Raw genomic sequence first — 26,718 nt, 5'->3', positions numbered from 1 at the left:
ATTGTTACTTCCCTGTTATGTACTAATAGAGAAATTAACTAGTTACTTTAATAACAGTACAAGATCTTCCAAGTTGTTCATTTATGTGATTAAAACGATTATTTGATATCATCTGCAACCAATTTGTCTTGGTTTTTGGCCCTAGATATTTAGGAAATACTTTCTAGAATTTCCCTGATGCAATAGGTCCACTGTATCCTTACAAGAGGTAGGTTTATTTTTATAAAAATGTTTTATGACTTTTGGCAGTACAAACAGATATATTTCATAATTTAGTGAAATGTCATCGAGAGTGATGTTTAATTTTAAAAACATTTAATATATGTTTGTCTTCATTATTGAGGAACTTGGGATTGCTGGTGGCAGGAGACCCATGATGATTTCAGATGCTTTTCTCTAGTGAGGAGTAGTATTTTTGCTTCTCTCCAGCATCACTGAGTTCCAATCCTCTTTATAGCTTTTTATAAAAGACAAAAGGGTTTTTTTCCCAGAACTATTTATTCTCACCAGGAACTGAAGCCAAATAAAGACTCAGTTGAGTTCATATTTGATTTGAGACCATAGTGATGTTTCATTTAAGTAGTTTTGGAAAATACAGACATTTAGTTCCCATTTGATCCCAGTCATTCACTCTGTTTTTATTAGTAAACCTCTGGTTCAGCAACCTTAAAGGGAATTAATATTTGGATTTAGATCATTTCTGATTTAGGGCTTACAGCTTGAGGTTCAAGGTCATGCCTCTTACTAAAGTCACTTAATATCCTGTGCATTTGTGAGAAAGTAATCAAAATGAGATGCTTACTTTTATTCCTAGACTCAACTTCAGTGGTTATTTGATTATTACTTTTTATAAAATTAATTGCTTTTTAATGGAAATTTTAAATAATAAGGCAGTGGTTTCAGGTTGAAGCATGGTACCCCACAGTCTCTCATTTTGTAACAAATCCTTTGGAACTCTACCATGTACCCTTTCTTCTGCATTTCTGATGATGCATGATATGTGTCCAAAAGAACTTCTGAAATTAAAGAAATACAAATCAAAGAGCAAACAGATGCCATTTTTCACCCATTAGTTTAGCAAAATTGCTTAAGTTTGACCATTTCTGATGCTAGTAAGGATTTGAGGAAACCAGAACTCTCATGTTTTGTTGGTACCATCTCTTTGGTAGACAGTTTGGCAATGTCTTTCAAAATTTTTAATGCATTGGCTTTTTTTATCTATGTAGTCCACTGATAAAACTTACCATATGTGGTATATTTGTTATCTATTGCTGCATAACAAATGACCACAAAACTTACCAGCTTAAAACAACAAATGTTTATTATCTTACACAGTTTCTGAGTCCAGGAATGGGAGCAGTTTAGCTGGGTGATTGTGGCTCGGGGTCCCTCATGGGGCTGCTGTCGAGCTCTCAGCAGATCCACATTCATCTCAACGCTAAAACGGTGCTGGAGGATTCATTTCCAGGCTCACTGGTGTGGTTGTCGGGAGGCCTTAGTTCCTCACCTCATGGCCTTCCATGGCAGCCTGAGTGGCTTCACGACATGCCTGCCGGCTTCCCCCGGAGCAAATCAATCAAGAGAAACAGAGCAAGCAAGTAAGAGAGCACCCCAGAGGGAAGCTGCAGTCTTTCATAGCCTGATCTGGGAAGTGACACACCGTATCATTTGTGTTACAGACGATCGGTCACATAGACCAACCCTGGCATGGGTGCAGTGTGGGAAGGGATCACACAGGGTGTGAATACAGAGGCTGGGGTCCTTGGGGGGGCCCTCTTGGAGGTTTCCTGCTCCACGTGGCTGTCCTAAAAGCAAGCAAAACCTGAGCTCTATCACCAAGCTGAGTGGCCATCTACATGCTAAATGATACGTCCATCACGCAGTGGAATGTGCTGCAGCTGTTAAAATGAATAAGAGATCTGTATGTGCAGATATGAAAGTATCTTTTCAAGATATACTATCAAGTAAAGAAAGAATTAAAATAGAGAATACTATATAGCTGGATGTATTTTATATAAATTTTGAAAAAGATATATATGTCATCTTGAATGGCATATATATTTTTTCCTAGAATGAAAAGCTGTCACCAGTGATTACCTTTTATCTTTTTCCCTTCCTCCCTTTCCTTAGTAAGGGGCTTTTAAAAACTTAGAATTGGGGCACCTAAGTCTGCATCGATGCCCCCTCGGCCCTGCCCCACACAGATCTCTCTTTTCCCGGTCCCAGGACTGGCAGGGTCGCTGGGGCTGCGGCTGCTCCTGCACCAGCCTCAGCTGTTCCTCGCAGCTGGTTTTCCTGCTGTGCCGTGTACTGACTGAGCCACGCACAGAGGCTTTCTGCCTCCTTGTCTTCAGCCAGCAGGGCGAGAATTTCTGTTGCAACAAGTTCTGCAAGTTCCAAGATGCCTTGTCTTCCTGGAGTCTCATGAATCATTAGGTTTTTGTCTCACTTACATTCCCTCTCAGCTTGCTATCCTGTCTAAAACTCCCTTTATTCCCAAGCGGGCTCTGGAGGCTCTGGCTGACTCCGCTTTCTTCTAGAAGCAGCATGTTTCTTTCTAGCCCTAGGGTGAATGCTTCAGTGAAGACTCTGCTTCAAATATGAAGGTATGAAGTCTGTCTTTTGGTCTGCCAACTTCTGCTTCTTACTTTCTGTCGAATCCTCATTTATTCAGTAAGCATAAGTAGATCTGCTAGACACCTCCACCGTGCCCCAAGTCTGGTCATTTTTTTCATTACAACATCTCCATGGCTCTCCTCTTTACCAATTAATTCCATAAATATACGCTTAACGTCTACTCTGTGCCAGACACTGTGTTAAGGACTGAAAATATTAATATAATAGTGAGGAAAAAGCTGTGGTTCCTGCCCCAGTGGGTCTTACCATCTAATGGGAAAATCTGATTCCACGCCATTAAGCATCCAAATTAATGACTACAGACTTAAGTGCTAGAAAGAAAAGGCCAGTTGCATGTGGAAAGCAGGGAGACTTGTAGGGTCCATGATATATACACAGGGCCTTTGTGTAAAGTAGAAAAAGCCATCCACTCTTGGTGGACAAATTATAAAAGGCAGCCCCTAGGTTGTGCAAACCTGCGGGCACAGTCTAGCAAGCCAGTGGAGTCTTTCCTGTTTCGCACAAAGGAATCCCTTTCTCCAGCTGGACAAGGCCCAGCACCAAGGCCGCAGGACGTGGCCAGTGGAGCAGCCTTCCCCTCCCCGTGCCTTGACGAAGAGCCCTATGTAGAGCACGATCTGCCCAACCAGGGGCCCTGAGCATCGGGCTAATCTGGAGAATCAGAAAGGCCTGAAATGGAAGCTGAAGGGTGAACAGGTCGTAACTGGAGGATGGGAGAGGGATGATAGGGAAGATAACCGAGAGCCTTCCAGACTGAGAACATTGCCTGTTAAGAATCACCAAAGCAGGACAGAGCCTAGAATATTCCAAGAACTAAGTCTGGAGAAGGAGAGTGAGGCAAGAATTGGTTGGTGTGAAGCCAGGGCAGCCAGAAGGGGCCAAGCACACAGGGCAGCCCCCTCCTCAACCCCCCACAAGTCAGCAGTGCGTGGAGCATGGCCTTGAATGCCAGGCTAAGGAACTTGAACTGGAGTATCGTTGTTATTTATATAAAGGTCTGAATTATTCTGCTCCCTTTTTTGTCTTTAAGTATAATCGTTCTTTGCTTCTTTAAATTTGTGTTCGTGATCCTACTTGCTTGCCATTTAAAGATACACGCAGACTTATTTTTTTTTCTCTATCTTTGCGAAAATGACATTTGTGCTCAAGGCGAGTTCTTGGGTTTTCTGCTGGGAACACGGTTTCTGTGAACCACAAGGAGGAAATCTAGGAAATTATAAGGCAGCTCTGTCCCCTTCCCCACCAAACAGCGTACACACGTGCACACACACACTTGCACACATGCACACAACACAGGAATGTCCTGTCCCACATACAAAGTCGACAGAATAAAGCCAAATGTGTTTTGTCTGATTTATTTTGGCAGCATTTTGGGTATTTACATTTTTAGCTGTCTTAAGTTAATTTTAAAAATTGAATAGATTAAATGAACATATCCCATCGCTTAGGAGGAAACCAATCAAAATGAATATGCTCTGCTCTAGGAAGACAGCATATTCTGTAAATATCGGACAAGAATCTCAAGTAACCGATGCTTGACATTCATAAAAATCTGGAACGTTGACCTAGGGCATTAGAAATGTGATGCTCCAAGGTGGACAAGTCAGGTGCTGAAAACAGATACCTCCTGCTGCTGCTGCTGCTGCAGCTGCTGTCCTGTCCCATCAGCACCCACCTTGCTGTCCCTGCGCCTCCTCCCCACAGCAGAAGGCCGCTGCTGACTAGCTAAGGCCTTTACTCTCTGCGAGGCCTTGTGTCTGGGTCTGTTTCCCCAGGACCGGCTGACACCTCCTGGGGTACCGGGCTGCAGGCTCTGGGATGAGCACACTGGCTGATACCAAGTCCTGGTCCAGCAGGTATATAAAGGCACCTTCAGAAAGTGTAGTAACCCCTCAACACACACACACTCTCTAGTTAGGGAGAGGGGCGTAGTTACATTGGCCCTGAATGAAAAAGTAAACAATCAACCAGTAGTGCCTGACCCAGCTCGGTGTTTTAGTGGGAACTTTCATTTGTCTGTCCCTTTTACTCATATTCGTCACAGACTCATTCGAAGGGTCTATCTAGTGTAGACATGGAATCTATGTTGAGTTCTTGGCCAGGTGTGAAGTCCCCAGGGGGTCTGTAGATAGAATTCAAAGAGTCTATGAACTTGAATGACAAAAAAAAAAAAAAATTATATCTTTATTTTCAGTAACCTCTAACTGAAATTTAGACTTGTGATTTGGACACATTTCAGAGTACCTTCCTTTGCAGAAGGAAATAAGATAATTGGCAAATGACACCCTAATTATGAATGTAGGCAATGAACCAATAGTACTAGCAGTACCTGTGACTTCTCAACAATAGAAGTCACAGATGTTTTCCTACTAGGTTAAAGTTGTTGAAATATTAATGCTCGCCACTCTTTGTTTCTTTTTTATTTTTTTATTTTAGCGTATTATGGGGGTACAAGTGTTAAGTTTACATATATTGCCCATGTTCCCCTCCCCCCTCGAGTAAGAGCTTCAAGCGTGTCCATCCCCCAAACCTTGCACATCTTACTCATTGTGGTTGTATATACCCCTCCCCACCTTCCCCCTCCCACCCTCCTGACACCCAATAAATGTTACTCCTATACGTCCACTTAGGTGTTGATCTGTTAATACCAATTTGCTGGTGAGTACATGTGGTGCTGGTTTTTCTATTCTTGAGATACTTCACTTAGTAGAATGGGTTCCAGCTCTATCCAGGAATATACAAGAGGTGCTATATCACCGTTGTTTCTTAAAGCTGAGTAGTACTCCATGGTATACATATACCACATTTTATTAATCCACTCATGAACTGATGGGCACTTGGGTTGTTTCCACAGCTTTGCAATTGTGAATTGTGCTGCTATAACCATTCGAGTGCAGGTGTCTTTTTCATAAAGTGACTTTTGATCTTTTGGGTAGATGCCCAGCAATGGGATTGCTGGATCAAATGGTAGATTCACTTGTATCGCTTTAAGGTATCTCCATATTGCTTTCCACAGAGGTTGAACTAGTTTGCAGTCCCACCAGCAGTGTAGGAGTGTTCCCATCTCTCCGCATCCATGCCAGCATTTGTTGTTTGGGGACTTTTTGATAAAGGCCATTCTCACTGGAGTTAAGTGATATCTCATTGTGATTTTGATTTGCATTTCCCTGATGATTAGAGATGTTGAACATTTTTTCATATGTTTGTTGGCCATTATTCTGTCTTCTTTTGAGAAGTTTCTATTCATGTCCTTTGCCCATTTTTTGATTGGGTTGTTTGATTTTTTCTTGCTGATTTTCCTGAGTTCTAAATAGATTCTAGTTATCAGTCACCACTGCTTTAAAATTACCATAGTTATCAGACTCACTAGTATGTCCTCTCATTTAATATCTTAATAAAGAACATATATTGCTATATTATAAAATTTTTCCTAAAAATATTTCAATAACTCTTATGTCATTATAATTTTTTTCTTTCTAATCCTATGTATTTATTTTAAGAATTTAACATTATTCTGAGAAGAGGTACATAGGCTTTACCAGACTGTCAGAGCAGTCCATGGCACAAAAAGGCTAAATAAAGAACTCCAAGTGTGATGGGTTCAAATCCTGCTTAGTCACCTAACTGTGGAACTATAGAATAGTAACATCTGAGGCTCAGTTTTTTCATCTGCAAAATGGGTTAATAATAATGATGATTTAGGTGAAGTAAGTGAAAATCCTAGGCAAGGAATTTAATCCTCTCTCTTTATGACATTTAGTTGTACTAAAATGTATGAGACCTTCTTTAGAGCACTTTGCTTTTAAATTATTGAAGTAAAATCATTAAGAAACTACTTACAACCCTCAAATCTGTTTCTTTGCATTTGTTTTCTCTGTCAGCAGCAGGGTTTTAAAATATACTAAATTTATATTTAAATATATGTATTCAATATATAAAGTGAAAGTATCATATATACTAACATTTTTACATTTTAAGTTCTTGCATTTAAAAATATTTTAGTCTCTAGTTTTCTGTTAAGGAAATTACATTCCAATCCCTGCCCATTCTCTGCCTGTGAGATAACATCTTTGTGGAGTTTTTTTCTTTTTGTTTGATTGCTTTTGTGATGTGTAAAAATTCAGGTGTGGAGCAGTGGGGAAGGAAGGAAGGACTGACAATCAGGCAGTTCTAGAACATTCGTAGCAGATGTTTTTTTCCTAGTCTGTCACTTTTCTTTTTAATGAAAAATTCATCACTACAGTCCCAGAAAGATGAATTTTCTTATTTATTTTTATGTGTACAAATAGTGTTAGACTTAGATTAATGTATAAATGCTTTAATTTTCACTGAAAATACCTAATCACCTACAGATAATCCCTGACTTATGATTCAACTTAAGACTTTTTGACTTTATAATGATGTGAAATCATTTTTTTTTCCGCTTTCAGTCCAGTATTAGATAAATTACAAGAGATATTCAGCATTCTTATAAAATAGGCTTTGTGTTAGATGATTTTGCCTAACTATAAGCTGATATAAGTGTTCTCAGCACATTTAAGGTAGGCTAGGATAAGCTATGATGTTTGGCGGGTTAGGTATATTAAATGTATTTTCAATTTATGATTTTTTCAACTTAACAATGGCTTTATTAGGATGGAGCCTTGTAAGTTGAGGACCATCTGTATAGAAAGTGCCTTCAACATTATGTCTAAAAAGACAAAATGTAGTGGTTGGTTGGGATTATTATAGATGTTTTTCTTTAAAGTCCTAGTAACTACCAAGTATTATTTTGTAGAAACAAATGTTATATGTGTTTAAGAATAAAAAAGATTTAAACATCAAGGGAAGCATAGAGTACTAGATGAGATTGTAAAGTTTGTTGTTATTGTCTGTTTTTAAAACCATTTTGAGGCCGGGCGTAGTGGCTCACGCTTGTAATCCTAGCTCTCTGCGAGGCCGAGGCAGGAGGATCACTCAAGGTCAGGAGTTTGAAACCAGCCTGAGCAAGAGTAAGCCCCCGTCTCTGCTAAAAATAGAAAGAAATTAATTGGCCAACTAAAAATATATAGAAAAAATTTGCTGGGCGTGGTGGCGCATGCCTGTAGTCCCAGCTACTCGGGAGGCTGAGGCAGGAGGATCGCTTGAGCCCAGGAGTTTGAGGTTGTTGTGAGCTAGGTTGACGCCAGGGCACTCTAGCCTGGGCAACAGAGTGAGACTCTGTCTCAAAAACAAAAAACAAAAAAACACCTTTTGGAAGGAAAGTAAATGAATTTGTTTTAATTTGGTGTACTTCCCAGTTTTCTTTACCCCATACCAAAAGAAAGAGGCAAATTATAATGCTATCCACAGTATATTTGCTAAATTTCTCTTTGCTGCCTTTTTAATTTGATGGGGCAGGGCTGCCACACAAGTGGGACAGCAGCATATCTGGCCATCCAGAACAGTTTAGTCCATTCCAGTTTTGTAAAGATGGATTTACTGGACTTGGTTAAACCATAACTGGATGTCTAGAAGTTGAGATAGTCCAGTCAGTGGCATGGCGAAAGGAAAAAAGGTGTCTTCTGATAGCAGAATAGTTGTAGAGAAGATAGCTAAGAAAATTTTCAAAGAGCAACGAAAGGAAACTTGGTGTCTCAAATTAAAATACATAATAAGGCTACAATATTTAAAACAGTTTATTGCAGGAATAAGAATCAAACGGAACAAAATAAATAGCCCAGAAATGCACACACAAACAACACGTAGACACACACATGCAAGTTTATGATCACTGGAACATAGCAAACCGATGGGGAAGAAGTATATTATTGAGCAAACCACATACCAAAATAAACTTCAGATGAATGAGAGCATTTATTTATTTTTTTAATTTAATTTAATTTTTTCGAGACAGGGTCTTGCTGTGTTGCCTGGGCTAGAGTGCCGTGGCGTCAGCCTAGCTCACAGCAACCTCAAACTCCTAGGCTCAATCGATCCTCCTGCCTCAGCCTCCCGAGTAGCTGGGACTACAGGCCTGTGCCAGGACATCTGGCTAATTTTTCCATTTTTAGTAGAGACAGGCTCTCACTCTTGCTCAGGCTGATCTTAAACTCCTGAGCTCAAGCTATCCTCCCGCCTCGGCCTCCCAGAGTACTAGGATTACAGATATGAGCCACCACACCTGGCCTTATATGTGTTTTTTACATCATATTTTTAAAAATCTATGTGAAAAAAAAATAGGTGAGTATTTAACTAATACTGGGAGAGGGAATTTTGAGATATGAAAGCAGTGGAAGAGACCACAAGAAAAAGAATTATTTTATTTCCTCATGTTTTAGTAAAGATAGTTCTGAGTGTGAGGAACAAAACCACCTCAAATTACCACAGGTAAATGGAGAGTTTACTGTAAAGGGATCTTGGATTAACCTCAAGGCAAGACTGTCATTGTGCTGGACTTTCCCAAGGCTGAGATAGAGAAGCAACTCCAGATTCTGGAAGGACTAGGATCTGAGCACCGGATCTGTAGATCTTGTCTTGCTGGACCTGTCATTAGTGTAGTTCAGTTGCATAACCTGGCGCCTCCTTGTACCAATCTACCATGTTTGGCAGGAGGGAGGGCCCATTGCCTCCTCTAGGCAGGAGTGAGTTCTTTAAAGATATGAATCAGACAGAAAGGGGCTCCTCGTGGACAGATGACTCATGGATGACTCATGCCTAGTATACACCAATTTGAAACTTTTTAGACCAAAAAATACAGTAAACATTTCAAATATAAATATGACCCAGGAAAAATATTTGCAACAAATATTACAGAAGAAAATATTAATACCTTTAACATAGAAAGTGTTTCAGCCAAACAATAAGGATGTCCCTAACAATGCAGTTTTTAAATGGGCAAAGGATATGGATAAACAATTTGAAGAAAAACAGAAAATAGTATATATGGAAGGAGGGTAGAAGAGTAACTTTATTAGGACATAATTTAGAACTACAGATTTAAGAAATAATAAGGTACCTTTTTTGGGTCTAAGAAATTGGCAACATTTTGGTTGTGAGGTTTTTTGTTTGTTTTTAAAAATCATACTGTCAATTCTGACAAAGGTAGAGTTGAGTCAGAGACTCATAGACTGCCACTGAAGGATGTAAATAGGTACAACCTTTCTCAATGAAGATATTGCAAGCCAAAATGATGGTCATGTTCAAATTGTTAATTCTTTTCCTAGGAAGAAGGAAGTCAAATATATGTACAAAGATGGTTACTGTAATGGTGAAAAACTGGGAATCACCTAAATCCCAGTATTACCTTAGTGGTTAATTAATGGTGTATCCATTAATTGTAATTAATTGTACTATTTCATGTAATGAAATAGTATAAGCCACTAAAAAGCATTTGTTCAAAGAATGTTTAATTATGAGAGAGAGAGAAAAAAAACTGACAAAAGAAATATTCCAAATTTTAATGGCACTCATTTGGTAATTTATTTTCTACAATGAAAATATTACTTTGGTTATCAGAAAAACAACAGCAACAACCTATTTGGGATTTCTACCAAAGTGAAATACGTATTTTTATCATTTGACCTAAAGAACAGACATATCTGCTCAAGAATGAAGTTGTTTCCATTTGTTCCTGGCATATTGGTTAAAAAAGATTAAAGGAGAGAATCCCTCTCAAGCTCTTTGTCCATATCTAGTGCTCATAATAGGTGCTCAGCAAATGCTCTTTGTCCATGTATAGATGTATGGAGCGCACTCAAGTCCAACGAGGTGATCTCCTTGATTATTAATGCAATGTGAGTGTGACTTTTCACAAATTATCAGGATGAAGGAAGGTGTATTTTCTTGTTTTACATTAGGAAAAACCATTTCGTTTTAAACATTGTTTATTCATAAATCCAAGGGAAACAAATTAATTCTGGGTTTTTTTCTTGAGAATATCTGCTAGATAGCTGTTAATAATCCTAGACACAGAAGTTATTTCACGGACTCTTTAAATGAATTTTTTAAACTAGCTTAGAATTCATATAAATTGTATACTAAAATTTATTCTTAAACCAAAAATAAAGTCACTGCCTGCTTACTGTTTGACGCTGTGCTACCCACTTTGAATGGACTGTCTTACCTTATCTTTACAACCCTATGGTTATGGATTTTACTCCCATGTTACAAAAGTAGGCTTAGAAGTCAAGTTAATAAGTGATGGTTTTGAACCCATGTGTTTACAGGGCTGTAGTGCCTCATTCATTCATTTATTCAATGAGTAAAACAAACACCAATTCAAGGAAGTCTGTATAACAAAGATTTATAAACTTTTGTTTATGATCCAGTTTCTTTGTATCATAATTTATGGAATAAAATCTAAGTACAATAAAAATTGTGGACAGTCCCTTAATTTCTTATATTAATAGCTTACTGAAATATGATATGATTCTTTTAGTTTGATGGATGGAAGATTCTTGAAAATTAAAATTAAAATTTAAAGCTTTTTTTTATTTTTTGTAGTTCAAAAGTATGTGTGTACGTGTAACAACAATATACACAGTTCTCTAATTCCAGAGACAGTCTTTGACCAGCCAGAGCAGTGTGTCTCCAACTCCTACTCTCTATCATCCTGTTGTATTTTCTTCTTAGTACTTTCCACTACCTGATTGATGTTATTGATGTCTTTGCTTATTTTTCATTGCCCTTTGCCTTCACCGGGATGAAAGGTCTGTCAGGGCACAGGATTTTGTGGGGGTTTTCCCAGTACAGCACCTAGAACAATTCCTGGCCCATTAACTCGCCCTCATTTCCATCTGTGTGGAATGAATGAATGCTTCTGCCTCTATCTGCTGCGTGGAACCAGCCCCTCCCCGCCTCATTTTCGGGTCTCCCAGCTATTCCTGGGATTTCCTGGAAGTGTCTGATGAGTGACTTTGAACAGAGTCCCAATATTACCAGGTGGCCCCACCATGCCCCCACCCCGGCCCGCCCTGCTCGTAGCTTTCTGTGGCGTCGCTGCTGGACCTCTGATTCCCAAGAAGCCCTGGATGCCAGGCAGGGCCCCTACGAGCCTGCGGATGTGTGCACCTGCTGATGTCTGCACCAGTGGGCCCCCTCCGGTCCCAAACGGGGGCGCCGATGTGAGTCCGCAGCCAGATGCCGCTGCTGTCAGTGTGGCAGAATCCTCACTGGAGCCCACGGTTCTGTGACAGTGTGCTATCACGTGAGAATATCACGAACACACACACACACATGCACACACATGCACAAACACTGCTTACCTTCCTATCCCAGACTCCTGTCCAGAGCCGCCTTTTGCTCCAGATTCTTTTCTTTTTGTGAAACCTCACCCTCTGGTTTTACTCTCTTGTGGGGGTAAGATGAAGGGGAGAGGGTGTTTGGGGTTGGGGTGGGGAGCTCCACGATCAGAAGCTGCAAGTGAGGAAGCCTCCCCTCCGCCCTGGAGGCGTTCTTCTGACTTAGCTGAACAAGCCTCTGGCAGAAAAAATCATTTCCCTGGCGCATGTGGTGCTTCTTGCAAATTATCTCTCGGTGAGGAGCAGCACACTGGCCCTCCTGGCCATCTGGACACCAGGGACCCCTGGGGAGAGTTCACTGTCGCCCCAGGCTAGGGCTCCTGCCACAGAGAGATAAAGCTCTGCCGCTTCCTTTCTTCTTTGTCCTGAACTGTACTCTAGAAAGATCTGTGAGAAATGTCTTCCTAATTAGCAGTTGCTCTCTCCGCTAGTCACTCCCGCCACCCGAACACACACACACACACACACATACGCATACACACATACACACACATACACACACACACACACATACATATATACACATACACACACATACACATATACACACACACACATGCGTTCATGTGTAGACTCTCACATGTTCACCACAGTGTAGACTCTCACGGGGTTTTATTTGGCTGCTTGGCCAAATAAACCGAGGCAGGTGTGTTTTGGATAACCCGAGGGGCTAGGTCCGCGGCACTGGTACAATTTAAGGCTCTGGACTTCACTGGAAGGAGCTGCGGTGGCTGCTGGCAGGCCCCTGTCCCGTGTGCCCCTGAGTGTCCGCGAAGCATTTCCAAACCCAGTCTTGCTTGCACGGCAGAGAAGAGTCGCAGAGCCCTGCTGGTCACGGAGGCTTCGTTCCAGAAGGCTGGTGTCTCTCTGGACCTGGACAGAGGAGGGAGCGAGGAGCCTCTGCCAGAAGTCAGGCCAACGCAGAGAAAGGGGATCAGGGGACAGTCCCGTGACTACTGAAAAGCATAACAGGAAAGAAAGGCCCTTCCACTGTCGTGGCCACCACTGTGACTGCTGCTCACTATTTTTCCGGGTCTGTGTGGTCACTTCATGACTTTAACCGCAAAATCCTGACGTTGTGATGGTTCATTTTGGAACTGTCCCGTGTGCTGAGGAAGAGTGAAGGAAGGGAAACTAGAACCAGGCTTAGCGAATGTGGAAAGCCAACACTTGCATAGTGTGACCAGGCCCAGGGAGAAACACAGACGCCACATTCGCGTTTTAAAAACATGATCTTTATTGTCAAGGAGGGCGGCTGTAATTTTAGAAAGGAAAAGATGAATGGGAGAATGTCTTGGCTTAGAAAATCCATTTCTATTTTTTGTCCAACTGAGTCACTCTGTGACAAAAGCGGCCTGAGCATCACAAGACTTAACTAACCTTTATGTCATTTCCCCTCCCACTCTGTTCCCGAAATTGCTAGTACTTTTTTTTTTTTCTATCGGTTTTTATCTTGCTCCAAGTAATAGGTAGTTTCTCCTCACTGGCAAACATTACATCAACTTATGAATTTTCGCTGATTGAGGTGCACGCGTGGTTAGGATTCCGCCAGGTTGGGATTCCCAGCGCTTGAGTCTCAGCCTCCGACTCTCCCAAATACCAGCATGGGGCCATGCATTGATCATTGCTGGTACCCTAGTGTTCAGTTAGCCTGAGCAGCTCGATTATTAATTAATAATTAATATTAACCAGCTCAAATATTACTTCCTTCAAGTTTTCAGTTCCATTTAGGAAGTATTTAGATTCATTTTGATGCCCTTTTATTATATGTTAGTTTTTCTAAAGTAATTTCGTTTTAACATAAACAGGTTTTAACCACCAGCAGGTTGGCAGTACCACCGTGGAATGTAACTGATGGCACCTTGCGTCCTCGATAAAATCACTCTGATTTGGGCACAGGTCTGCAGAAGCGAAGTGCGGAATTCCAGGGGAACTTCACCCACATGCAGTTGTTGGCTTCAAGATGCTTCAATGAGATACACCTTGTTTTAGTACGAATTCGGGGCGTGACTGTATACAAAGTCTCATATACATTCTCCTGCTTGACCTGTTTAGTATTACAAAGCGCAGCTCTCGGCGGGCTGAGTTACTGCAGATGATATTCTGAGTCCTCTTCCTTATCACTTCTCATTAGTTCCTTACCCACAGAGTAGAAGTCACCTGAGCTTCTGTTTTCCACTTTCACCAGCTACCTCTTCACGTCTCCTCCACCACTCACCAGAAAGAAGCTTGTACTGTGTATGTCACAGAATATAAAATCTTTAATATTCATCCGTAAGTTACTCTTATAATTTCTAAGGCCCTGATTTGTATAATGACAACTAACTTCACCCAAGGGTTTCAGAACATTTAATCTTGGCAAGGTGAAAAATTGTGCATATTTTTTATTTTCTAGAGTAGTTGCTAGGATTGTTTTAAACACCCTTTTGATATGCCAGGAATCCTAAAGCCAAAATATACATAAGCCATTAGTTGTAAAAGCACCTAGGAATCCTTAGAAGGGAGATTGGAGGTCAAGTGCAACAATCTATCTAGTTGTAGACGCCTTTTTCCAGCATGCCCAACATATGTTTCATATCTGTAAAATGTAGATAAAGATTCTGTCCCCAGTGTGTATTTGCTGTGACAGACAATCAGTAAAATGCCAGGTTATTTAAAGAGTTAGCAAGTACTCATCACAGAGTAGGCATGCATTAAACAATCATGATTAGTCACATTTTCTGCTTAGTTGAAGAGGCCAAAAGAGAAAGATAGGTTTGCTTAAGAGACTTAATAGCACTGTGCCTATCGCATTAGTACATAATAGATATTAGATTATTTTGGAGAATAACTCAGATTTGGAACTTCTAGGAACCAAAGAAAGGACAATGTAAGATTTTTGCTAGAGATTGAAAACCTTTTACACTAATCTACTAGAATGAGTAAGATGATGTGTGGATTTCTAGTAATGTTTCTCTTCAATGATAGGAAAACCACACTGATTCATATGAGCCAGAAGAAAAGGCCAATCAGAGTATCTTTAAGGAACTTCAAACTTTTTTAGTTCAGGTATTACAGTAACCCCTCCTCCTGCCAACCTTCCCTGGAAAATTTAATTAGCTGGATCCTTGTTAGGTGTCTTTTCTGCAGATAAAGAGTACCTGTGGGAGGATGGGCAGTCAGCCTCCTGCCAGCCATTGTCCCTACACACTCCAGACCAGCAAGTCCCCAGTCCCCAAGAGCAGGATCTCCAGAATGCTTCAATGTGGCAGGCGTGATCCTGGCTCTAGATCCACCTCTAAATGGTGACTGTCCCTGGCAAAGATGCCCCTGTGAAGTTAACTTTACCGCGAATGATTTTTCTGATCATAGATTAATAAGATGGTGACTAATGACAGCTCTTAGATTGCCCATTGTAATGAGTAGGTAGGAATTATGTTCAATTAGTGCTCCAGTTAGCTATGTGTAAACGATGCTCTCTGATGTGCTTAAGGGCCTTTTGAACAGTTTATTTTCTTAATCCTGTTAAGTATCGCCTAATTGCTTTTGTTTATAATGCTATTGTGTTCTCTATGAGAAATCTTATTGAGTAGAGGTACATTTCCAGCCTTTATGGAATAATCCAATTTTAGCAGAGATCATCTTGGCATGAGCATTTGCCATATTTAGAATAAATTTGGGGGCAGTAGGTTTGCCTACGCCAAGGTAAGCCTATCAGTGCCAGAGTGAGAATGTTTATGTATTTCAAAGCTGGCTCTCTCACCCAACCCTCTGCCCTCCTAAAAGACACTTGGTATACAGCCCTTCCCCTCTGATCGTATGGCTGCAGGGATAGGTTTGGGGACAGCTTGCCAAAGGGCTACAGGCCCCTGGCCTGGTATAATCCAAATACACATTACCTGAATGACAACATACATTCAATGACAAGATGAAACCAAACTCTGGCATTTTAGGATCGATAAATCTGAGTCAAAGGACATAATCAGATCATGTGCCTCAGCCTCAATGCCTCACTCAAAGTGTTTTCTCACCTAAATCTTTTAAGTTGTTCCTGAAAAGTAACTTTTGGATCTAAAAGTCTGACTTAATTGAATAGATATGTTTTTAGGGTTTCTTTAAATATGATCCTTTGGGGGCTTATTTCCCCATAGTTTTTCTTTTCTTCTTCTTTTTTTTAATCTTCTAGAGTCATTTTTTACCCACCAAAAGTTTTGTTTTTTTCTTTTAGTCTATATAAAAAAATAGTAGTTTCAATGTTGCCAGCTGAAAAAGGCAGTTTGCTGTGTTGTCCTGCTGCTATAAGCTATTTCCAGGAACAAATTAAACAGGTCTAGAAAACTAATACATGGAGCAACTCACATGGTTTCATGTATAGCAGAAAAAGCTCCTTTGCCTAAGTATTCCAAAGACTGTAAGATCTTCTAATCATAAGCAATAATTATCTTGGACTTGAAAATGGAAAGAAAGAAATTGTATTTGACTTAGTAATTTTCAAGGAGGTAAATGTTTCTTATAACAAAATGGTGTTAGGCTGTTCCCCTCTACCTTTAAGCTTCATTTATAAAGTAATAGCTCTCCCTGTATCATAGGAATGCTCCCATAAACTTCGATAAATTTCATACAAAGTAGCTCACATTTCTATCTGTACAGTTTATTGATCAACAAGTGTTCCCTGAGTTCCTGTTGCCTAGCGCTGCGCTAACAGCTGTATAAAATACCCGAGCAGTGAGTAAAGGCATTGCCTCCTACTCCAAATCATTCCCCCCATATGGGAGAAGAGATGTATGAAGCAGCGAAGGAACAATTAAGATAACAGTGATATCTTGGAAAGGTGCCATTTGTCTACTCTTCACCTTTCAACACCTGCAAATGATTCTTGTTCATTTCCTTTTGAGAAGCAAGTATTAAAGTGTTCCAAACGTGTAACTGCTAGAGTTAATAATCTCTATTCCTTAAAAAAAAATCTAAGCATTTACTACTAAAATTATTTCTATAAAACTAGAAATAGTTTTATAGAAAACATAGTTCTACAGCAAATAATTTTTTAGACCACTCATGAATGTTCAGAGAAGATTTTATGTGTTTAACTACATCACGTTTTCTATTTTCAACTGAGCCTGTATGACCAAAGTTGTCAGTTCAGCATAAGCTATGCTGTGCTTTCTAACCTTCTGGATCCTGTGTAATTCCTGCATCCTGGTTTATTAATGAGTACTTAGTCACTTAGCTTAATTGTGGAGCAGAGGAGTTAGAACTAAGATTTCCTGATTGCTAATGCTTTGGTTCTACTAATTTGATTTTGTTCTTCCTATATATCACAGATTCTATTAACTGCCATGAGACACAAGTCCTTAAATCATCAGAATGTTCTAGAGACACTGCCACTTTCTTTGGGTTTAACACCTACATTCGATTATCTTTTAATTAAGTTCTCAGACATGCAAGTACAAAAAGAAAACAATGGGTGATTAATGCTTCTGCAGGAATAGGAATTAACTGTACATATAATGAATATAACTTATTTTAAAATTTCTTATGCAGTAAAATGTTGTGTTGGTTAAAAGTTACTGGGCTGAGGTTAAACAGATTTTAATTAAAAATTACAAGCTTACCCTACCCCAAAGCACCACTGCCTATAATTCTAAAAACACCAAATGGACAAAAACCTTAAAATTGCTCAACAGCACCCCCTAGCATAGGCTGTTTGACTAGGAAGCAAATTCTAGTTGTCATTTTACCTCTAAAACGTACGTGCTTTTTACATGTCTAGTCATATGGGTCCTTTCTTCACGTTATTCCTAAATTGGATGTCTAAAGGTAACTATGAACAGAGGATAGTGTGATCTAGCAAAATAATTTCTTGTGAAAATATTTTTCAAAATGATTTTACTTGAACTCTGGCTATCCTCTATTCATTGTCTTGGGTTTTTTTTTTTAATGTTTTAAATTTTTTATTATTTTTAATTTCAGAATATTATGGGGATACAAATATTTTGGTTACCTAAAATTCCTTTGCCTCGTCCAAGCCAGGGCTACAAGCATGACCGTCCCCCATACAGTGCGCTCTGCATCTATTCATTGTGAGTTTACCCACCCCCACCACCCCCTTCCCACCTGACCGGCACCCATTGTCTCGGCTTTGGTTGGCTAGTTTAAGGAGACTTCTGTTTGCTTTTGGAGGAAGCCATCTATGAAAGAAGAAACAAAGCTGGGGGAAGGACTCCTACAGTAGACTGTAGAAACCCCCAAGGTGGACACAGCAGATGTAACTGTCTTTGGGGAATGTTGAGAACGTAGCCTTTGAGGCCACACTCTGGGCTTTGTGATCTTGAGCAGGCTCTTTAACCACTCTGTGACTTGGTTTCCTCCTCTGTAAAATGGGTTACCAGTAATAGTAGCTATCTCACAAAGCTGTTGCAGTTAACGTGCACGTAGTGGATTCTCAGAGACAACTGGCAGTTGTTGTCATCATTATTTCACCATGGACACTTGGATGTGATCATGATCTACAGCTTGGGCTCCAACAGCAGAAAGACCTGAGTTCAAACCCTCTGACAGACCTTGCGCAAGTTGCTGAAACTCAGTTTCCTCATTTCTGTGTAGGGATAATAATAGCAACTACTGCATACAATTGTAGAATTAGAAAATATATGCAAAGTGCCTAGACCAGCCTGAGTAGAACAGGTGGAACATAGCTGTTGGGCTTTTCAGAAGAATAATAATCCTCGAAGACTAAGAAAAGAGACAACAGTATCAACATTCTGTAAGCTGGAAAGCAGAGAGAAAGGGAACTGAGTTAACAAACCGAAGAAAGCCAGTTATACTGTGGGATGAACAAAAGGCTCAGGAATTGCTAGCACCAGGGATCTCTGGAAGCGGAGGTGATGATGGAGCTAAAAACAATTGCATCGATTGAAGGTCAGTTTCAAAAGCAGACTCCTTCGTCGCCTTCCACATTCCTCGCAGCCAGGCACCGTGAAGGGCAAGGAAGCCAAACCAAAATCAGGGCTGTTCAGTGAAAGTCTGCGTTCTGACCACTGCCAAGGTCCTTGGTCGTCTTCCCCCGTTGGGCTCCCAGAACGCTGGCAAGAAGGTTTAAATTCTCCAAGCTGGAAATGAGATGTGCCTTCTCTGCGGGTCCCTCCCAGCCCGAGTAAATGGACCCAAGCACACTGCCCTTGGAGACGATTTCACTGAAAACACCCATCGCCTCCCTGAAGCCCACAGTCTGCACGCCCCATCTGTGTATGCTGAGCTTCAGGTCAGCTGTGCTCAGAGCCCCACACTAACCTAGGAGCAGGCAGCCCGGGATCCCTGGACCCGGGTGTTCCTGAGGGTGAGTCCTAGTGGCCTGTGCAGCAAGGCACATGGTCTGATTATGTTGTACAGGCTTCCTAAGGTAGGTCTATTTGTGTTCCAGAATTCAATTGCTGCTTCTTTCCTAGTATGTTCCAAGTGTACCCCTGGATTTCTCCTGAGTTGTACCTGGTGTAGCTGGCCCTCCGCACACACTAGCTGGAGTCCCTGCTGATTCCACCATCACAGGACAGAGAGAGTCACCTTTGGGCGTTTCGCCTGCTTCTTACAGGACACACGGTTCAGAATTAGAAGGTGAAGTTTGAATATTCAGCTGTTTTGTAATTCTGCTGCTCACGGAAGTTTCACACGCAGTAAAAAGGAAGGATCCTTGGATTTAAAGCACAGGCTTTAAACTCTGCCACTAACACTATGACCTTCAAGTCCTTTAATCTCTCTAGACATTAGTTACCACTGATGTAAAATGAAGGGCTTGGCTAGACTGTCTTTAAGGTGCCATCTTTGCTTTCAAACCCCATGATGTCAGAACAGAAGAGTGTTTCAGGACAAGACTCTGAGGTTGACCTGACTACTTTGAAGAAGTAGATACTATTACTACTAGTAATAAATTTAGAACAGAGTAATACATCATGAGGATAATTAGTAATATCTAAGAATATCTACCATGTTCCAGGTGCTTGTATTATCTTATTTAATCTCATTTAATGCAATAATAGTATGTTAGGAGAGAGATTCTGCTATCTTTGTTTTACAGATTAAGAAACTCAGGCTCAGAATTTAAGTTACTTGCAAAATTCATAGACAGTAAGTGGCAGCGTCTAGTTTTTGAAGCTCTGGCCACCCCCAGAGCCCTGGTCACCATGCACTTCTCTTCTGAGCTCTGTTTGGTCCTTCTCCGGTGAAGTCATTTCACGCATCCCGTTTCCTTCAGCTGCTTTCAGTTTTTAGTCTGACTTTATTGCCTCTCCCTGGAAAATTATGTGGGGTTTTCCCCTGTAAAGTGGATTGGCATTAGCATTATAAACAGGCCGACTGCCATATTCCTGTCACAAAATTAGTTTGCTCCGAGTTCTCAAAGCCCACAAGCATCTAAAAGGCTCAGCGTGTGTGAAATTAGACGTTGTTAAAGCCCCACATATCAAACCTCTCCGGATCTGTCATTTTCCCCCAATGCAGTCAAGCCTGCAGGTCACCGTTGTTCAAGCGATGATGTGGCATCCCACTTGTTCCCTGTGACTGCAGATTATTTATAAACTTACAAGTAAATATTTTAACTGCTCTATGTGTAAAAATCTGTTCTGTGTTTAATGCTGATATTGGAGTATATAAAAATAAGGAGAGGACATTTAATAGATTTGGTGAAGCAAACAAAAAATGTTTTCAAAGAAATGTAGGACAGGCTAGGGACAAGGACTCCCTCCAACTTTTGTTGTACTTTTTTTGTGCTAAAATGTACATAACATAAAATTTACCATGTGAGTCATTTTTTAAGTGTACAGTTCAATATTGTTGTGAAACCATCGCCACCATCCATTTCCAGAACTTTTTTCTTACAAAATTGAAACTGTGTACTCGTGAAACTCTAACTCTCTATTCCTCCCCTCCCCCGGCCCCTGGCAGCCACCCTTCTATTTGCTTCCTCCATGAATTTGACTACTCTGGGTTGCTATGGATTTTGTAGAAGGTCGTGCATGACACGATTGGTACTGTAAAGGAAAGAGTAACTGTTGACATTTATTACCATTATGACCAAAAAGGCTTATTATGGTGAAAATATTTCAGAAGTATTTAAAGTGAAATGATGCATGTTAAGCTCTTTTTCCTCCTTGAAATAACTTAAAGCCTATTTAAAAAAAAACACAAAAAACTGAAGTTCTTCTAACTGGGCTTAAAAGTGATGGTGTCCATATGCTCTCCTGCTGCAGTCCCCAAACCCTGGGCGGTGGGCTGGTCCCAGTCCGTGGCCTGTTAGGAACGGGCTGCACAGCAGGAGGTGATGGCGGGCAAGGAGCATGTGAGCCCCGTGGCTCACATTGCAGCCCGAGCTCCACCTCCTGTCAGATCAGCGCCAGCGTTAGATTCTCATAGGAACTTGAACCCTACTGTAAGCTGCGCATGCAAGGGGTCTAGGTTGCACGCTCCTTATGAGAATTTGTCTGTGGAAACATTGTCTTCCATGAAATTGTCTTCCCTGGTCCCAAAAGGTTGGGGCCTGCCGCTTACTCAGATAACTGCTGTTTCCTGCTTTTTTCTCCCAGGGGGCTACAATCGCAATTTTAGTCAAGGCCACTGTAAAAGCATCACTCTCCCTTTGATGGCCCCCAGCCTCAAGTCTCAGCTCCAAATTCCTAGGATTCCTCCCTACCCTTTCTGTGCCCGGCTTCATTTCGAGCGGGGTGAATGTTGCTGGTCTGTATGTGACACAAGTAAAGGAGGACACATATTCATTCATTCCTTCCTCAAACAAACCTTTCTTGAGTACCTACCACAATTACCTACTATATGCAAAGATAGAGAAGTCACTATCACTGTCTTTAAGGGGCTTGCCTTCTATTCGGTTGAGACACATACAATGATGAGAAGAAATAGACATGTGACAGGCAAGCGAAGGTGCCAAGAACAGTAGATGGCCGCTCATTAACTTGAGCGGGGAAGCGGCAGTCCCCACTGCCACTGCCTCGCACGTCCATCCCCAGTGGTCAGTAAATGGAAGGGTGTGAACTTTCTAGATCACGGTTGCAATGTATATAGATTTGCTGAATTCTGTTACTTGCCTCACATTTTGCCTGAGGCTGGACTTTTTTCTTCTTCGGAAGGTTAAACAAGGAAATGATAATTCATTTCTGGATTACAGGGTTCTCCTCTCAAATGAAATTACCTAAATAGACAACTGCCTAATTTGAAGGGAAAAAAATAAAAACTTTCTGCCGGGGGAGGTGGCACACACACCTGTCGTCCCAGCTACCTGGGAGGCTGAGACGGGAGGATCACTTGAGCCCAGGAGTTTGTGACCAGCCCAGGCAACATAGTGAGACCCCTCCCCACAAAAAATAAAAATAAATGAATAAAAATTTCTACAAGACATTATGATGATACAAACTGGTTGTGGACTGGTGGTACTGTTTTGGAGATTGGGGACAGAAATGTCAGGACAGGGAGCTAGGGATAGAAAAGGGTCTCCCAGTTGTCAGTTCAGGAGGTCACTGTATTGTGAAGAGGACCATGGCATAGCCATAGGTCCTGAGCCTGAGCCTAGGGAAACCAAGACTTTAGGGCCCCTTAACCCAGTCTTTTAAAAGGCAGCATGGTGACACTCCAGTCTAGTTCATCCAAAGCATTCCCGGGACTGCAGTTTCTTTGTGACCACATAGGGTATTTATTTGAGGGAAAAGCTGCCACTTAATTATGTAATGCCACCCTACCCAGATCAGTATACAACAAGGAATTAGATAGAGATGGCAAACAAGTCTTATACCATATTAAACAAAATCTATATGTATTTTTTTCAGGTACAATTTTTATTTTTTCTTTTTGTTTTTAAATCAGTATTAAAAAAAAGTGAGTCCTAGAGGCTATAATGATTTCAGCTATAGCAAATGTATGCATTTTTCCTTTTTCATTTTTGCTTAAATAAGTTTAGATTATTCTATTGCTGGCATAGCTCATTTGCATGAAATTCTGCACCATACATACTAATTGTAGCAAAGTTACCCCCATCCCACAGCATAAAAAACTACTCTGGAAAATAATTTTCACTGAAATCTAACCAAACTTCATTAAGTGGATTGTGACAAGATTATAAATGATATGAAAAATAATATTTTAACATTTTACCATCAACTTAAGAAAATGATTTGCCTATACAAATTTTTATAATTTTTAGAGGTAATATATTCTGTCCTGCTATGGTCCTCAGAATTAAAGCATAATGAGCAGGAAAGAAAAGGAAAAGAACACAAGAGTGCTAAGGCAGAATGTCTTGCCAGAAGCAATGAGGGCAGAGGATAGCAGGCATGCATGGCTTCACAATGGAAAGGTGTTCTGAGAAATTCATCATGAGACTATTTCATCGTTGTGTGAACATCACAGAGGGGACTTACACAAATTTAGGTGATATAGCCCCCTACACATCTAGGCTATGTGGTGTAGCCTGTTCTCCTAGGCTACAAACCTATATATGATAGCATGTTAATGCACTGAGTGTTATAGGCAATATCTAAGCATAGAAAAGGTACAGTGACAATATGGTATCATAATCTTACGGGACCACCGTCTGATGTGGTCTGTTCCAAAACACTGTTATGCATGCATGGCTGTATCTAACCACTGACTCCCCACATACGAACCATTTCTAGCATACCACTGCATATATGCATTATTTGGCCAACCTTAATAAGCTTTAAGAAACATTGGAACCTGAATGCCTCTGGAGAGGGCTTTGTCTTGCCAGTTACACCTGGTCCCTCTACTCCAGATTGCTTCCTCCGGGCACTCTGTCCCTTTGCACTACCTGCCTGGCCTCGACTGGCTTTGGGCTGCAAGGGGCAGGTACTGCCCAGCAGTGGCCCTGGTGGCAATTTCCTGGGTTCTTGCCTGTTTCTTTAAAAATGTGTGTCCCTTCTAGGCCACTATCTCATTTTTATATATTGGAACAAAAGGGATTGGTTTAAAATGTTTGAACTTCTCTTTCCCCCATCCTCTTTAATTTATGTATATTTGACTTTTTGAAGAATGCAAAATATTGAAAGTGATGGAAATTTTTATCTCTTTGTGGCCAATCACTTCTTGACCTTCAGTAACTTATTAAATATCTCAGAGCTTCTGTTTCCTTAATGTTTTCCTTAATGTCCTCAACTACGATAATAACCACCTCATATAGTTGTGAGGATTAAATGATAAAAAGTTAATGGAAATAATAGCAATAATAGTAATTGCTGGCATCATTTGGGCTCTTGCCACATGGTAGGGCTTGTGCCAGGTGGGCATTTCGTCTGCATTAATTCAGGTAATGCTCACAGACCTCAGTGGGGTGTATGGCCCCTGGGAGGGGTACTGTCGAGTTATTATTTTATTGTTGTTGTTTTTATAATTATGAGAGACTATAAATCGTAAATTATGAAAAGTTATGTTTCTCCATTGTCAAATTATCATGGGAACTTCAGTTAAAAATTTACATATGGCCTCACGTAACAAACAATTAAGCATGATTGTCTCTGTATTCTAGGAATTTATTTCCTATAACATATAAGAAGGAGGGCAGGGTGGGAGGAGAAAGAGAGGGAGAGAGAGGGAGAGAACATGCACACAGGCAAGTGGGCTGGTATACAGGACTGGTACATGTGTTGTTTTATTATGTTTTGTTTTGTTTTGGTGTCCTGACCATGTTTTCTAACAAATGGCTATTAGCCAACAGATGTAGCGCTCACGTTTGTGAGCTTTCATTTCAGTAATACACTGAAATGAAATTTTGAGAAATGGGATGAAGTCTTTAATGTTTTAGTAAGTTTTATCAGGAAACTTGGATTTTGGTAAAAGATACCCTTTTAAATCATTGTCTAAAATGATCCTTGGTAAAAGTTTCTACTACATTGTGGTATAAGCCAGAATACAAGCGGGTTTTAGGGTTTTTTTGTTTGTTTTGTGAGACAGAGTCTTGCTCTGTTGCTGGACTAGAGTGCCGTGGCATCAGCCTAGCTCACAGCAACCTCAAACTCCTGGGTTCAAACAATCCTCCTGCCTCAGCCTCCTGAGTAGCTGGGACTACAGGCATGCGCCACCATGCCGGGCTGATTTTTTTCTATTGTTTTAGGAGAGACAGGGTCTCACTCTTACTGAGGGTGGTCTTGAACTCCTGACCTCAAGCAAACCTCCCACCTCGGCCTCCTAGAGTGCTAAGATTACAAGCATGAGCCACTTTGCCTGGCCATAAGCAAGGTTTTTTAAAAAAATTGTTCTTCAAACAAGCAGATGCCATTGTGTAAGTCTCATGGTTCAGGGTACTCTCTCGAATGCTTTGAACACAAAGTTTGGGGGAGACATATTAACTTAAAACACTGAGTTTAGTTCGTGATCACCTTGGATGTTTCTAGAGGTCTTCTGTCTGAATCAGTTTTGTTTCTACTACGGGGGAGGGGGGAGTCATTCTAATTTGATTGTTATTTCTGTGTGTCGTCATAAGCAGCCTTTTAACAGCTGCTTTGAAACACTAATACAAAATGTGAACAATGTGGAGTGTTGGTGACTTGGAATTAAAAATTCAAACTGCATTTTACTTCAAACGAATTAGACGTGACGATGAAATGCCTCGGAAGCGTCACGTTCTCCAACACTCAGTGACTCTGTGTGATTGTGAAAACACTGATGTCAGGTCCATCTGGAAAGTTTACATTGTTCCATGAAATTTGAGCATGGAAAAAAGTAGTATTTCTAAATTAACATGATGTTTTTACATAATGTATGATTTTAAATACATATATGTAGCTGAATTAATAAACAATATAAGTAGTCACCTGAGGTTTCAACCACATTCTTAAAGGATTATATATAAGCTTGCCAAGACTCTTTTCTGAGGATCTCTTTGCACAAACAGGAATCGCTTTATGTTCAGGTATGTATGGTTTATTAAAGCCCATAATCATGTTCTTTAATTGTTTTTTGTTCTTTTGCCTTTTACTCAAGTAAGAAAAGATTTTCACTTAAGTTGAGAGCCAAGGAATGAGGGGAAAATCAAATTGATTAGAATGGAGAGAATATGGAATATTCGGAAACCTTTCTTCATAAGACCAATTTAGTAAACCAAGGCCCAGCATGTCTGTAATGAACTCCCAATCTGAAAGCCCCCAAGTAAAGAACCTTGGAGAGAAGGGTTTCCACCCCTTCTCCCTGACAGCTGCCTTTGTGTCAGGCTGCGGGAGGTACCCAGTCCCCTCTCTGTCCCACCTCAGCAGTGGGTGCTCCAGCTTGGCTCAGGTGTCTTGGGGACTGTGTACCAAATTTTTTAGGGCAAGACAGTACGGAAGCTTTTCTAGAATGCTTCTAAAAGGCTGAAAAGATAAGCAAATGAAGAAACTTGTGGCTAAACACACTTCTTTAAAGGATTTCAGGATCAATTCTGTTTGCAAAGTTTAGAATGAAGATATTTTAGGCAGCACATTTCTCTAAAAGGAGACAGGAAAAAAAGAACAGTGCTTTTCCCTTTATTGCTTGAGTACCACATTTCAATTTTAAGCAGCATTTTCAGCCCAAATTCTACCTGCGGCATCTTTTCCTAACAGCCTTAGACTGGTAACGTCAGTCGTGGAACAATGCTAGATTTGATTATTGACCATCCAGACTGTGTATAGAAATCTAGTGACTAACTCCATATTGTAAAATATAACGTAACAGAACTGACACTTGTATTAGCTAAAAAGGCAGGAGAGTGAACTGGGGACACTGTTAAAACTCCTCATTACTCTGACTTCTGACGAGAAGAGGTTGCAGAAGGGTATAGAAGAAAGCATATGAGTAGGGAACTAAGTTCCGC

General features: G+C 40.6%; 1 protein-coding gene across 1 annotated transcript in view; it reads left to right on the top strand.

Annotated features, from left to right (window-relative positions):
- The window catches only part of C23H1orf21 (chromosome 23 C1orf21 homolog), a 243,175-nt gene that overhangs the window by 159,726 nt on the left and 56,731 nt on the right, over window positions 1–26,718 (top strand). The window lies entirely within an intron of this gene.

This window comes from Microcebus murinus, chromosome 23 (genome assembly GCF_040939455.1).
Source record: "Microcebus murinus isolate Inina chromosome 23, M.murinus_Inina_mat1.0, whole genome shotgun sequence".
NCBI lineage: Eukaryota > Metazoa > Chordata > Mammalia > Primates > Cheirogaleidae > Microcebus > Microcebus murinus.
The sequence above is the reverse complement of the archived record's forward strand: the minus strand, read 5'-3'. Positions and strand labels throughout refer to the sequence as shown.